Source organism: Solenopsis invicta, chromosome 6 (assembly GCF_016802725.1).
Source record: "Solenopsis invicta isolate M01_SB chromosome 6, UNIL_Sinv_3.0, whole genome shotgun sequence".
Taxonomy (NCBI): domain Eukaryota; kingdom Metazoa; phylum Arthropoda; class Insecta; order Hymenoptera; family Formicidae; genus Solenopsis; species Solenopsis invicta.
The window spans coordinates 21,177,080-21,193,695 of NC_052669.1; the positions used below are offsets into that span (position 1 = coordinate 21,177,080).

Consider the following 16,616-nt stretch of genomic DNA (forward strand, 5'->3'; position numbering starts at 1 on the left):
ACCGCGAAGACTCGTTAGCGAAGAGAGCCGAGTACGAATACCCGAGAAGAAGAGAAAGGGAATAATACGAAAATCACTACTAGGAAGGGATCAGCCGTAAAGGGATCCTGCCTCTAATGGTTACACAGTCAGCACAGCGTCTACTATTATATACCTAGGCCTAAGAGAAAAGAGTCGAGATAGAAACAAAAGAAAGAAGAGACAAACAGGGACCTTCTAAGTTAGAAGAAGGGTTGGAGGCGGGGGGACAAAACGAAGAGCCCAGTGACGATGCGCAGGACCAGAGACCCGTTGAATAATCAACGATGGTAGCTATCCAAGGTTAGCGGTAACTCTCAGTTGAATCTTGGCTACGTGCTCTTCGTCATTGTCGTAACCCGATTTGTTCCCGACAAAAGTGCCATTCACTTCTTTTCATGGGAGTGGCGCATTTACCTTTTTATGAATGATCAGCTTCATGTAGATCTATTATAGCGGAGGCTTCATCATGTTGCTCTTGCTTTGTAGATCCATTCCGTCTTCGTGATACTTTTTCGCGAGAAATAAAAGTGAATTGATATTCATCTGTGTTTCGTGGGATCCTTTCCTTAAATCCGCGTTATTAACTTTCTGTCCTGTTTAGGCAATTAGAATGGTGTCTCGGTGAATGCGGCCGACCTCCCGTGGAAACGTAGATGAACTCGTGTTTCCCTCGGAGATTTTCCTTTGACAATTCCCGCGCGAACGCCGGTAACGATGCTTGCGTGTGTATAACGACTGGCATTAAAGCGAGAATCTTCAATTTGCTCCTCGAGTTTTTCTAAGAAAAAAAGGATTTCTGTGGGCAACAGGGTAACGAGTCTGCAATATTGTTCACAGAATTTTTTTGCTCTTTGCGACTCGTAACAACATCCTCAAAGCGCACCGCCCCGCAATGTAGCCACGAGACTATATTTAACTTCAAACGCGTCATAATTTTATTTGCCGAATTAATCGTTAACATACTGTAAGTGAAAATTATTCAACATATACATGTGAGTATGTATTGTACATACATGAGCGTTATTTTCGTTGAAACGTAACGAAGGCTATTTCTTTGAATATCATTGCAGAGACCTAAGCTTGAATCTTTTACGTGCACTCCAGGATCCGATGATTGCATGGTTGTGGAAGCTAACGAGGCTTGAGTTTCAATTAAATTTTTCCGAGTTTAATCTTAACTTAATCGCAACATTGAGCAACAACATGTAGCATAATTTCACAACTGTAGTAGCGACGAGCGCTTTCTCGATTGGTACCTGTCTTCACAGTTATTTCGAGCATGAAATCGACCGCTTTTAACAGCGAGTCCGTTCGAATGATCATGAGGCGCGGCGAACCTATGCGATGCTTCCTTTTTATTAGTAAAAATCGACCTCTCGCGTTATTACTGATATTGCTCAAAATGTTCGCAACTCTTGCAGCGATATAAATTTCCGGTTAATGATTGGTTCGCATTTATTCCCAACGATCGAAATGGTGTACGCTCTGGTGAACCAGATGCGACGTTGAACGACGGCTCGTAAATTTAGATCGACCTGCTATTAATTAGATCAATGGCACAAGCGACGTAATTTGTTAATCTGGAAAGACGAGATCTACTTATAAATATATAGCAGTTGTTGCTCTTTTTCTGTAGAAATACATTAGGGCATCTCTCATGAATAATCGGCATTTAAAGCTATATATTCTTAAACATGAATAATATGTTTTATAAATACATATTTGTGATATATAAAGTAGATTACGTACCGCTTACAAGTTGAAAGCGTTTGCGATTCTTTCGTATCTGATGAAAAGTTAAATATTTTTGTGAAAGAAAAATTATGGAGAAATTTAAAAAAATTTTGAAGAGGAAATGTAAAGCTTTAAATATGTCTTTTAGTTTTGGTTCTGCGATATTTTGTTCCTAAATTACATAAAATTGAAGATTGATACTTGTTGTGCTTTGAAACGCTGTAGCTTGATAAAATATCGGATAAAATTAATTTAATTTAGGTTTCCTAAATTAAAAAAAAAATTTTTTTTTTTTACTTAATAATTCTTCACAATATCAAACTTTTTGTGTAACTCATTTCTTTTAAAATGTTTTTTTTAATTTTGAAACTAAAGAGTTTCATTTCAATTAAATGAGTTTGAGAGAGAAAAAAGAGAAAAAAATGTTAAGTGCTGGACTCCATAATTATTTTAAAAATATATTAAAGTTCTTTTTTTACACCTAACTTTTCGCGAGCTGCAAGAAAATTTCGAAATGATACAAACTTTATAAACGCTAGTTTAGATTATAAAAAGGATTATAATTCTACGTCAATCTTAATAGAATAAATCTGAAGACAATTTCTTAAGAGCATAATACATATTTCCTCGGGGGGATAAAATATAGCCTCTAGAATTTGAAAAGTTTGTTAGCGAAAATTACATCGACCCCGAGACTCTGAGAGAAAGGATTGTTATTTCGGTCGAATGCTTTGGCATTCCATCGCGTCAGACGCTATCGACCGCCTTCGCACCGCTCAAGTTCGTGAATAACAGTTTCACGTCTGACGGTCCGCGGCGACCGTCATTACGTTTACGGTGCCGCATAGATGCCGAAGTTACGATCTAGCATTTCTTCTCTCGTGACGCCACGCAAAAATCATCGCTTGTACCCTGTACTGTCGTGAACTCTACGTCGCTCTTTAACTCTTAGCCTGAAATTATACGTTTGCGGCATCGACAGTGGCTTACCGGGCACGTTTACGTTTATTTAGCGTCGGGTTTACATTAATGCGAATCGTTTCTTGTACACCGCGTGCCACGATCGGAAGTAATGCACGGGATAAGCTATTCATCGCGTTAATGAATAATAAAATATTATTAGCATAATTATGCTAATAATGGATAATTTTTGATTATAATATGCGCGGTAAATGTCGTATGGCTAATCGGTATGTCATTCAAATTTTCTGAAAATTCTCCTTTATAATGCATAGTCATTGCAATGCGAAAAAAGTTTTTGCTGCAATATTTACCTTGAAAAAAAGAAATTAAAGGGAGGGCTTGAATTAAATGCAAAACAGCAACGAACAAGAATAATAATTCTCTGGTTTAGTTTATTAAATTTCATTTTATTTTATTCGCCCTTTATTAGCCTGAAAAATCTCTAGAACACTTAATTATATTAATTTAAAACTTGTTTGTGTGACACTTCCACTGTCATTATACTTAATTCATATGCCCGACGCTCAGCGACGCGGTGAGATTTTTCTTTCTTTGCTTATCGGCCGACCGATAATACGATCGAGGAGGCCTTAGACACGGAGCAAGACAGAGAGAGAGAGAGAGAGAGAGAGAGAAAGAGGGGGGAAAACGGTAAAATGTCACTGTTGCCTAATTACACTGGGTAACTAGCCGGGCCGTAGGAAGAGAGACGCATGGAAACATCGCGGCTCCGCGGAGGCAATCGTGATTCCCCAGGATGGAGCCTCGGTACCGCTAGATCCGCGGCCAATCCACGGACGCCTTTAAGCGGCGTTCTCCAATCGTTCTCCAGTTATAGCCGGCAAGCAGCCGCGACCACCACTCGACCCACTCGGTTTATAAAGTCAGGCGGATGCGCTGCTTCGAAGACAGAGCCGTGCCGACAGTCCAGCCAACAGGAGCGTCTCTTTTTTTTCTTACGTCGAGGTAGCGATCGGACGTCGAGTGTTCAAGTCGCGTGTGATCGGCCCGGTGTAGAAAAATCTTGGCGGAGAGATCATCATCGATTACGTCGGTATCTCCGCCGCTCTCGCTCGAGAGACAGAGACAGAGACTTTCCGGGCTGGGCAAAGTTTTGGGAACCAGTGATTAGAACTATCAAGTGATTAGAGACCGGGGTGAGAGCCTAGGAGATCAGTGGATAGCCGGCTAAGGTACGTGGGATTTTGGTGTTAACACTGGTGCTAAACACTGGTGCGAAAAGTGCCGCGTTCGTTCTCGCGCGGAAGGCACGGCCGACGGGGGTACCTCTCGACGTGATAAAAAGTGTCAACGACCAAACGGGTTCGTCGCAGGCACGATGCGTGATGCCTGCGAACGTGCAGAGAGGATCGCTTAACGATTCCGCGGATCTCGGTCCCGCGAGATCGCGAGAGGTGATATATAGAGGTGCGTGCGGAGAACGTGCAAAAGTTCACGGCGAAGGTCCTCTCCTCGGCGGTGCCTTAGGTGAACGTTCGTCGAGTCGATCGACCTCGAATTGCGCGATGCGGCGTACCGATATATCCCGTATAGTAGTGAGGATTTTATTTTCACAGTGCTTCGTAGAGGAAAGGAGGTGGAAGTACGACGCGTTGCAATTTGCGCTCGGCGAGAGTAGGATTATGCCCTTTCTAAATATCCCGATAGTCAATTTATTTTTGACGGGAATAAGAATCTCATCTGTGTAAAATATTAAGTTCCTCGTCGATCGCCGGCACTTCTCTCTCTCGGCCGCCATTCCCACGGTGAGAGCCTCGGTTCAAAGTCAGGGCCGTAGCTGTTGAGCAACCGCGCGGTAATAGCATGCGGACGTTACAAAAGCGCATAAGTTACGCCCCGAGAGAAGGTCTCGTGTCTCTCAAGGATGAGGTGATTAATCCTCTTGTATTCCGCGAGATGCGCATCCTCCATCTCGTATATCTTAATAATAACGCAATGTTGAAATCTCTTTTAATATTCGATAACGCTCCGCGTCCTCTTCGATTTCATACTTTATTATCTTGGCGAAAAGAAATACTGTTTTAATTTTTATTGCTATCCCTTGTAGGCGTCTACGAGATGTGGTTACACGAGATGTGACCACAGCGCTTTAAAGGGTTATTGTTACATACCAAACGACTACGTACGCGCCAGTACGGTTTCTTTAAAATGCGAGACGAGGTGTGCGGAGGCTGCAGCCGAGGGCGCGAAAACGAAACTCATTTCTCTTAAGCGGCGTGTGACGTGTACGTGCCGCTCGATTCTCGGTCTCGTTCACGGCGTTGATTTGCTTCGCGCGTTCATGGATTAACCCCGCGCTCGCGTAACGAATGGGAGAGAGCTCGATGCCGCGAATGGAATAGCCCTTCAAGGTCGAAGAGATTATTCTTAGTTGAACGCGAGAGAAAATGGACGCCTATAACAGAGACTTTGATGCCGCAATATGACCATTTCTACGAGCCGAGCTTCATCTGTAATTTATTCAATATTTTTCAACGATTTTTTCGAACTTGACGATCTAACGAAGCTGTACGGTGTGTCCATAAAATGTGCGCACAGCTCTGCGAAATAAGCGTCGTTAAAAAAAAAACGACCGTATTTTCGAGATAAGCGTCCAATTTCGTTCTACGTGTCCCGAATATTCATGCTGGTACCTCTGCTTGCTCGTTCGGGTATCGCCAGTCCATCGACCCTCAACTTGTGAGTCAGAAGTCAGTCACTTGTTTGTAGAATCGATAACGTTACATTTTTTTTTTGGAGTATAAAATTTAAAAGGTACACCAAAACTCGAAACATTGCTTAAAATAAATTTCTATGGCTTGTGAACGAGAAAGTAAAATGTATAAATAAATTAATCTTATTCAGACGTTGTAACTGGATATTGAAAGCTAGTAAATTAAAATCTGTTTGGAGCCCACTTGTTTATTTGCTGAGCAATTGTGCCGCGAGAATTTCATTGCCAGCTGTACTTTCAGCGACGGAGCAGTTCTCGATCCAGAGAGTTCAACGCCAGGGAAGCGTAACGTTTTCCGATACTATCCGCGCTACAGAGAGATTCTTCCATGAAATTTATGAATCATTGCTTTCTGGAAGTAGTACAGCGCTCTTTTTAGTGCCATCTATATATTTATACAATATTTTTTAAATGTGCGCAGTCATTTTTTACAATTCCAAATACAATTACTTTTATTTTTTGTCCTATTTAATATTGCCAAAGATGCGCGAGGATAAAGACATTTGTCTTACGCAGGTTTAACGTTTACTACTTTCAAAGTAGTTGTAATGTTCGCCCAGGAATCACACACGTGGGATGGGATCTGATGAATTATGCAGACGTTTATATGTTACATGTGTGCGAGCGACGTGACGAGAGTGTCGAAATTTTGCTGCTTTGCACTACTCAGGCGTTCCATGCAAAGAAAGAAATTATGAGGCTTCCTGTCGCTTGCATCGCGAAAAAAGATAGTATCAAATTAAAACTAAGATATTTTATTTAACAATTATTATATTGTTTCACTCATTTGTAACAATATATAAGCAACAATTTAAATCTTCGCAAAATTTGTGATAATCTTTAAATTTCAGCAAATTTATATCAATATTATGATAATCGAAAGAACAATATGACAATATGACTGACTTGACATTAATAGATATTAAAAAATTCTAATACTTGTTTTGAAGATATTGTTATTTCTTATCTGATATTTCCTTCTCTCAATTCGTGAAAATTATTGCATTAAATAATACACTTTTCTTGATAAAACAAAATTTCTTCATGTAAGCAAGTATGTCTTTTTAACGTTATGTAAAATCTTATTTCGATATTTAACATTTTTTAAATAAAGATCTTCTTAAAACATGAATGTTCTCTTTTTCTGTGCAAGTTTTAGTTAATAATAGAAACTCATAAGTATACGTAGCAAAATTAATAAGATTTTTATCTACATTTTTATTTCTTTGTAATATAGCAATAAGTTTATATAATGACTGATGTATTCATCAAAGGAAACATTTTTATTAGAACAATCTGAAATTAAAGATATGTACAATAGAACCACGTGTGAACTTAGACCACATATAATTATAAATTTACTCTCATTATATAGTTTTATGTAGCTGCAACTACTTATGAAATGTGCTTTAATTACTTACGAGATGCGTTTTAATTATCCACGCGTAGTATATCGCTGCTTTACACGGTCTTGATTAAATCTCTCGAGGAAGATGAAAATTGCTAGACACATTTTCCAACGAGTCTCGTTACGCGTAGCAAGTTTGATCTCGTACCACATTCGCTTCTCACATTTTGCTACCGGGTTATCGTCAAATACTTTGCAAGTTACTGATTTAAAAAACTGTTATTAAGCTGCTACATATAATTACTAGGTCCACTAATTAGTATCTTCTTACAACGCAGTATTTTTCCTTATATCATTTAGATTCTAGTGATTTCAACCATAAAATTCAGCGGTGCTTAACTACTCAGCGCGTAATAGCACTCGAAATTAGAAATGGGCGACGATAAAAGATAAATCTAAAATTGTTTTCGCTAATTTAGTAATGTCTATAATATACATGTATCAATGTCCCGTCAGTGTCCAGATTTTTGTCATTACAGGCTCTTCCGAGGTGTAACGATACTTTTATTATTGTATATTATATAAGCTGATTCAATTCGTTCTCTTTAATTATTAGCGCATCCTAATTCGTGCTCTATAACTGCTCCCTCTCTTATTCCGCAGCCATCTTATTGATACTTACATCTCGCCTATCTTTTGCATTCTTCTCTGTGTTTTTTTCGCTACTGTACGCTTATTAGTACACCTCAATTTACTCCGGTTATTACGTTTGCTCCGCGGTCGTATAACATCTTTAGAAAACTCCACTTGCGCGATTGCCGTATAGCGCTCGGTTTTATTGGCCGACTGCCCCGAATAATTCCCTGCAATTCCGTCATGTTGCACCGAGCGACCTTCGCGTAATGTGTGCTCGAGCGATGCGCGCGCTGCTCGATGCATTGGCACGGTGTCTTGGTTTCTCGGAATCGCTCTACCTACCACATGGGGGCACCCAATATCAAAATCCCATTAGCGTATACGAGATCGCGACAATAGACAATTTAAACGAGGAAAGGGAGGATCCGGACAAACAAACTACCTCGTCCCCAGGTGCAAAATCACCGCTGCGTGACCGGCTCGCTTCTCTTCGTCATCATCATCGTCGTCGTCGCTCGACGTCGCTCCGATCAGAGCGCCAACCACGATCGGTTTTTGCCCTATCGCGGAGATTCATGACGTTCGACCTAAGTAAGACAGACGAGATACCTTTAGTCCCTGTGAGCGTAACATTTTTCTGCTCTCTTTGATGACGTTTGCGAAAGAGATTTTTATTTTTTTTTATTTTATGACGAGTCGACGTATCGTTCGTCTAACAAACTCGCGTCTTTATAGCGTGGTATTGACCGTGGAAGAGGAAACATTATTCTTGCGATTAGGTTCTGCAAGATGTCATTAATTACCGGCAATGAAACGGATTAAATGAAAGGGAATGGGTTACGCGCGATGTCGTAAATTTTTCGAGACATCCGTTACTATTTCATTTGCAAATTATTATTTCAAGTATAAAATAATAATACACAGAGAATTTTTTCTTAGAATTTAGCCTCAAAATTATGGTAATCGTGGGATCACGTGGTGTGATCGAAAAATTTTATTATAATTTTGATAAAATTTAGCCAAACGTATTTTACATTTTACTCTAATAGATAATAAATCAGAGAATCGTGTAAAACGAAAATCATTACGTTGCCCCACGACTATCACGAGAGATTTAAATTCCAAGTGAAGATTCTCTCCGTGTAGGGAAAAAATTGTAGGTTTGTTCAACTTAGCTGAACTACGCGCATAGTTCATCATTTTCTCTTTTTCGCTTCGGTGTGAAAAAGTTTAGCTGAAAAGAACAGGCGTAACGTTCGCAAATGAAGTACGCGGAACTGTGTACGCAAATGCGACAATAATAATCTCGTGCGTCGGGATGCAAATACTCGGACGTCATTACGGACGGCATTCGCAGCTGCGTCGCGCAAGATTAATTTCGAAGGCTCTGCTCGGCCGTGTTTAAAGTCTATTCGCAAATCGTTTACCTCGTCAAGAAGGATTTTGCTGAAAACGTCCGTGTCGCGGTATCCAAGGTTCGCGTAAGAACGGTTTCTCGCGCGGCGCGCATCCGAGTGTGTTTTTCGTTCTCCTCTACCTTCGTTTTCCTTTTTCCCCTGACGTCGTTGCAAGCGCGACCTGCCCCACTATCTCTCGCGCTCGAGCTCGACGGAGGATCTCGCAGGCGCCGCCTGGCCGTTGACCCCGAGCTGCCAACGGCCCTGACCAAGACTCCGTTTAGCTCTCGCACACGCTCCTTCCCCATCTCCATCCACCACTCTCGTGCAAACAGACCGATACATGTTGGGAGTGTACGCCGTGTGTGAATTCGCATGATCTTCTTCCCCCTTCGAGCTGGAAACGAGTCAAAGCCGGCTGTGCTCCACCTGTTAGCGTGATCGCGTCGATTCCAAACTCTCTCGCTCAAAAAGACGACTTTGCGTTATCGGCGGAAGGAAAACGCCGTTTACTTCTTGTTACATCTTGTTATACCTCGAAGAAGAGATATCCTGCCTTATTAAGCAAATTACAGGTACGCCGTGCCTCTTTATTCGCGGCGAGGGATTTTGAGATTCTTAGGCGCGCGGCGCCGCGGCGTGTTTCGTATTTTTGATTCGCTCGACAAAGACGAGGGTATTATCGCTTTTTTCACACGTGCTCTCTCCACGGCCCTCACGCCGGCCGCTCTCTTACCTGCTTGCGAGCAAGTAGAGGAATGGGACCAATAACCGTAAAAAGAAGCGCCCAGAACATACCACGGGGTGTTCGAACAGGTTGTATCTCGGTTGACTACCCGTCTCTATGCAGGTGCTCGTCCATCTGGCTCTGCAGGAAGTATCGCATAGACCGAACGTAGCTTGAAATTAACTCCCCGCAGTGGCACGCGAAACGTATTGGCAATAATAAAGTATCGCGAATGATCGCCATATTACGTTTCGGACGAGTAATTCCTACAAAAGTATATAGACCGATAACTGAATTCGCTGCGATAATCTTGGCGTGTGTATGTGTTACTTTTACCGACACGTACAGGAAGCCTCGATTTTCCGCGCGACGCTAGAGCAATCATCGTCGGAGTTCCACAGATTATAATTCCGCCGCGATCTACATATTGAAAATGGACGTAACTGTGTAATCCCGTAAATTGTTTCGCCCCCTTTTAACTTACGTAAAAATCCAATCTCCCGGGAGACAATCGTTGACATTCGAGACAATCGCTGGTCTCTTATTATACACCGTTAATCTTAATCGGCTTAAACGTCGTTCGCGTCCGTCGACGTCGGAGACGAATGTGTCACCTGTCCGCGATGATGCATCGCGCGAGGTCCAGCGCGCTAGGCTTTTTCTAAAGAATGGCATAACGCATAACGGTCGGCGCGCGTTTGCAAATGAATTTGCGAGTGAATTCCCATTCGCTGACAATAAACGCGGTGGCGCGCGACTTAATCCCGGATCGTGAACCGACATCGTGAGCGTCTCCATTCGAGCGGTCGGTGGCGTCGGGTCAAGGCTCCCGCGTAAGACGGTGCGTAAAGGGCGAACGAACGGCGACAGTTGGATGCTCGTTATTAAAGCGCTTAGCACGTTTCAGAGTTCCTTCCTGGCGAGATACTCGACGCAACGCAACGCAACGCAACGCAACTCAATGCAACGCTTACGTGTGTGCATCCCCTAGAATTAACTCGGACCGTAATAATTTCGTCTTATCTCTGGCGTTTTTTTTTCTCTGGCCGATGCACATTTCGCTTAAATACTAATTGCTCTTGCACGTTTGAAAATAACACACGCGACTGTTCCGCGCACGTAGCACGTGCAAAGTGCGATTCGACGTTGGCACTGGAAAACGGAAACGGATACGCACGGAGAACCCCGGGCCGATGTCGACTTCTTGCGCGAGTCCTCTCGTCAGGCCATTCGTTATAGAATCTAACTTGCCAACCGAACGCGAATGCTAATTTATATCTGGTTAATTCATCCGGCTATTTCTTCGCTATTCATATTATTCCTGAAACGAATTACTTTACGCGTAACTCTTAAAACTCCTCCGTGTCCATTGTCCATATCTCCGGTGTTACGGTGCTCTATCGCTCCACCAGTCTGTAAAATGCCTGCCACACACAAGTAAACGTAAATCACACATACAATGCGTGTGCGCGCGCGAAGATGCATATGGCACACCGCGCAGCCGGTGGAAACGTCATTTGGTCGACTCGCTAAAGGAACTAATCGCCGCTGTGCTTCGTAGCGGATAATAAACCGTGCTAGTGGGTCATCAATATCGAACCCTCGCTCGCTCGGGGCTATTAGGCGGACACGTAATAATCAGCGGGCCCTGTACGCCGCGCGCTCGCGCGCGCCGGATCGGGTCGTGCAATCTGGAAAGCCAGGCAACGTGCCTGGCTACACGGCGCAAGGCAAAGAGAAGCGCCGATCGAAACGTGCGCTTTGCAAATTGATCGATTAACGGTACGGGGGAAAGGGGGTCATCGACGCCGCGGTGGAGAGATACATTATCGGGATGCGCGTGAAACGTGGGGACGGCCGTGCGACAGCGCGAAAGGTATTTTCTCGTTCCAAATAGTTTGTTCGGGTCGACTGATTTTTCAGGGCTGCAAATAAAAGGATGTCTCCTAACGCTCGTCTTTCCAACACTCGCGTTTCCTTGAGACTATACAGAGATGTTACTCGGTGAACATCTGGGGGACATATAACGCATATCCGGGAACGTTGTTAAACTAATCCGCACTGACAGCCGCGACAGAGGGGCCTATAAATTATCGGCGAGTCTCGCTCGTTGCGAATTCTGATATCTAAAATGATTTGCGATAAGTCTGCATTTACGACTCGTTGAGGATAATCGATTCCGGCAACTGTGGACATGGCGCGAATCACGTTATGTGAGCTTGCCTACGGCGGCCGAGGTGTGCGTTGAAGAAACGCGATACAAGATCGGTTAGATGGCACCGGAAAAGCATGGAATGATCTGTTCGCTGGTGATATTACACACCGTGCGAGGATCGGTGTTTTATATATATATATATATATATATATATATATATATATATATATATGTTGCATGCCTTTGACCTGGTTAGACGGCAATCTCTCGTCAAGTTTCAACCGAATGACTACCCACACGCTCGTCCGCCTTGTGCTTAGCGGTCCTCGAGACCACAGAATCTTTTTTCCACCTCGAATCACGCGAGTCGTTCTCTCAGCGGAACTGGCCGTCCCTCGTCACCGTCGTCACGATTTCAGCTTATCCGCCGCGACTCAGGTAGAGGCATTCTGCTGCGTTTTGCGTCTTATTGATTATTATATCTCGAGAGATGCCGAGCGCGCGGCATTCTTCCTCTGGCGAGAATAATGAACGCGGAAGATGGGGAACAGCTGGGCGTTGTGAATAGATTATGGCCGGGACACGATCGGTGACAAAGACCGGTGCGTGCTCCAACGTTGAAATGATAATCGCGGATCAACCGCAAATATCGGTCCGGCCTCTTGATTACCACCTCGATTGCCGATATTCGAGCAACTTTGCGGAAGCGCGGTTGCCCGAGGCAACCGGTGTTTCAAAAGAATTTGCAAGGGGCCTGCAGTGCTTATTTTGCATACGCATATCTTAAATGTTTCCGCAAGAATGATTGGGACCGTAGTCATTTGAGTTCAACAAACCTACGTGGGAAAAAATCTGGTTGCGTGAATTGGAAATCTGATAGATTCAACCAGATACAAAATCAGATGTAGTCTTACAGTTAAGTCTATAAAAAAACATTTTAACTATAAAATATCGAGATAATCAAATTCTCGCGATAACCAGAAATTCCGATTATGGATACAGAATACATTTTGCATGTAGTTTTCGCTGATATAATCGAAATATTTTGGTCAGTGTATGGACTCTAACTTTGTTGACACATTTACATGTCATATACATCTATATTCATTCATCTATATTTATATACATCTATATTTTTGTGAATAATGTTGTAATAGATGTTTAAGATAGAGTGAAAGTAGCACTGAAAAAGATATTTTAATTATACTAATAAAACGTACATACGTTACAATTTTAGTGATATTCAATGAAATTTCTGATTAACATACGAGTAATTGGACTTGATATTTTATAGAATGTTTCATAAGAACGTGTAAATAAAATGTTTCATAAAATTAATTAATATAATTTTTTTTCTTTTATCATAATAAAGGAAAAGAAAAATTTTATTTAAGAGGAGATAAGTAAATTTCTGAACGTTTCAAACTTTTGTATTAATGTTCTTTAGCTTGAGAGAATAAATCTAAATCACATATTAACTAAAAGAAAAATTTCTGTTGCTATACGACGTATTATTTTGTTTAACAATAATAAGCAATTTGTAATAACATAATTTAAAATAAGTGTTGAAGTACACGTTAGTATAAATTAATTATAATAAAATAAAATTAATTATTTAAAATTGCAAATACCAAAATTGTGGAAACTGTGTCAGTGAGCTCTCTTTTATGTTGATCTAATTAAATTTATTATTATCAAAAATTTTGTTATATATATTTAAGAGAAAAGAATTAATCATCTGGTAATTTTTAGGAGAATTTTGATTTGTGTTTATTTTTCAACAGGTATACTGATAGAATCTAGACTATCAGAGACTTTCAATTTATGCAATCAGATTTGTTTTTGAATGAGAATACAACTTACTTTAAAGATAGTAAAAACAAGAATCAGGAATAATAATTAAATCCATTTATATTTAATATACAGTAAGATAGCGAAAGTTGAAGCTCATTTTTTATTTATAAACCTTAATTGGAAAGAAAAAAATGTATCTTCACTGAGAAAAATGTTTGGGTTATACCAACGAGAAATACTTATTGTACAAAATACATTCTGATTATGCTAATTAAAAATTTTAATTATCTTGAATTTATAGCTAGAATATTTGAGATACATTTAATAAGTATTTTATTTACATTTTTCTAGCTGAATCTCTGATTCATATTTCCTATTTATTTCTTTTATTACCATTTTCCTGGCTTATTGTTAGATGTAAATGAGACCAACGATATTCCCGACGAAGCATCGGCAAACACATCGACATTGCAAATATAGTAAATTATGATTCAACAGCTGTATGAAACTTTACACGGAAAGAATAGTTTTGCTAAAGTATCTAAAAATTTAGCAGAATACAGATGTGAAAATAATTTTGTTAGGTCATCAAAATGATTATGTTGGACTGTCAGGCTGATTGCTAGAATGTCAAAATTTTTTGCAGCATTGCTCATCATGCTTTAATCATCTGTCGTCATTATTTTAATAGTGCATTAAAATTTTAGATCTGTATCCAACTAAATGTTTAGACACTTAACCAAATCATTCTTTCTGTCTACGTTTTTGAAATTTGATACCGTTATGTAAAAATTTACACGAAAATTCCTTGCATCTGCTATCTCTTATGTACATATCTGCACGAATAATGAGTCCCTTAACGTATTCGCGAATTCCAAAAAAATTCATCGAGCATTTGCACCTATGATTTTATTAAAACGATGACTCATCGTCGTTTCATTTTCTAAATCCGACCGCAGCAAGAGTAGTTTAATTTGAAACATCGTTGATTTGCGTCAGGCACCTTTGCCGCGGGATGAGTGCCTCGCGCTACTTGATATTCGTGCTGATAATCGCGACGCGGCACGCGGTGTTAATTCGATATTCGTACGATCATTTAGCCAGATAACAGAGCCCGGAATAACGGGAGAAATGATCTTAGATAACAGCTTGATTCACGCTGATCCGCGGTCAAATTGCGGCGCGAGTCGTACCAAACGGTAATTCGGACTTTCTCTCTGAGAGTTTCGAGACCGAGAGCTTGCGCAACCAAGGGGAATGTCAAGAGACGCGTCCTCCCACCGTTCATTTTCGACGCGTCGTGCGAGTTAACGGCTTTAGGATTCGCTTTAAGTGGCGTTATCGCGTACAGATGCCACGCGAGATAACACGTTGCGCATCGCGGAGGCGCCGAGTGAGAAATATCCCATTCCCGGAATTTGTGGCACGGCCAACGGTATCCGCCGACGAACCGAGAGAATATCCCCGAATCCACTCGGGGGCGGGCGGCGATGACTCTTACGCTCCTATCTCGTAACTCTCTCGCGAGCCATGTACGCGTACGTATCCGCTCGTGCTGGTGAATTCAGACATCGCGCGGTTTAGGATAATCAAAGAGCTATGTTCGAAGAAGAAAATGAGGAAGAATGCCGAGTAGCACAAGCGTATGCAAACGTGTCACGTTGTGTGTTTTATGTGCAATATCTCGCAGATTGTAGCTTGCGAGACCGGTCGCGCTGCATCTTGGTACACCGAACCATATGGCGATACGTATGGATTATCGAGGCATTCTTTTTATTACGTGTTATAACTTTCCGTTGAAAAATACGTTCTTATTTCCACCGTGTAGTCGCGCAAGCATTTAACCCAATTAATAACGCGCATTCATCTCAAATTGCGCGCACGGTCTCTTATAATAGGAATTCTGTTATTTGACCCGGCGTGCTTCTATTATCCCGACGAATGGAGCTTTACTGTACTTCTCGTGATGAGCAGTCGTACGAGCTGTATTCAGATCATCAGTCCGCGCGCATTCGTGTGCGGTCACGACGGCGCGTAACGAAGGCGGACAGACAAAGGAACGAGAACGGGCGATGGAAAGCAAACACAGCGGCACACGACTCTGCCGCGCGAGAGAGACGGTGGTGCATGGAGATATCTGCACCGGGGCCCCCCGAGTTTGTGGATCGCGCAACGGTAACCGCTCGTCTTCGATTCTCGCTGTTGCATTCGAAGACCGTTACACTCCTCCAGTCAGTCGTCACCGTTGGAGGTCCACGGCACGGCGGCGGTGGCGGCGGCGGCGGTGGCTCGTCGATCCGTGCTTTACTTTCCGGACGAATCGCGGAGGCGCTACACTCCGTTCCGTTCGGTCTCTCTCACTCTCCGGAAACTGTGCTTTACTCGGATTAAGATGGATGTCAAATGTAGGCAGCAGCATAATGAGTATATTGCAAATAGCAATTACCGCCGTGCTTAACGGGACGTTTGCTTGTCTAATGAGCGTCCGGACAGGTTTCAGCCCCGATTAAAACACACGTCCATTACGAAACGATAACTGTTCGCTCTTAATGCGTATCAGTCGAATTAAAAGTCCGCGATATCGAGCCTTCACGCGTACACCGTTACAGTCTCTCCCCGGCTCATTTCCACTGGGGAGTCACTGTAATTCCGCGCCGTTCGGGCGCGTTATAATAATGAACAGCTGGACGAATGAGTTTCCGCAGATTCGTGCTTTTTACGACGGTAAAGCATTTGCTTTATACAGCCATCATGCTCAGTTAAATTGCTCGTCTCATGGCCGGCGAAAAATCCCAGGGACTGAGCGCGCGAACACATCGAGAGCGTTGGTGCGCAAAAAGCATCTCGCGAGTAATTCAATCGAATTGACACGGTTTTTTTTGTCCTCAAGCCGGTCCGTTTATGTGCGCGGACAGTGCTTCCTGGACTGGGGATCGCCCGGAGGATAAAAACCGCTCGTTTCAATCCACTCCAATTAGCATCATCATCGATACGACGAGCGGGCACCCATTTTAGTCTCTCGTCGAGGAGGCAGAAACCGCTAGTCACGATTTTAATGGTAACGTCCGCGAGAGAGTCTCGTTATTCCAGCTGTCGGAGGGACAGGA

General features: G+C 42.3%; 1 protein-coding gene across 4 annotated transcripts in view; it reads left to right on the plus strand.

The window, feature by feature from the left end:
- LOC105203790 overlaps positions 1-16,616 on the plus strand; it is a 94,613-nt gene that overhangs the window by 42,947 nt on the left and 35,050 nt on the right. For 3 of the 4 annotated variants that reach the window (XM_026135265.2, XM_039450290.1, XM_039450291.1), the window contains exon 1: positions 3,638-3,911. The exons of the other annotated variant lie outside the window; for it this stretch is intronic. The gene's annotated coding sequence lies outside the window, so the exon portion shown is untranslated. Of the gene's footprint in view, positions 1-3,637; positions 3,912-16,616 lie in introns of those variants that run through there. 4 annotated transcript variants of the gene reach the window in all.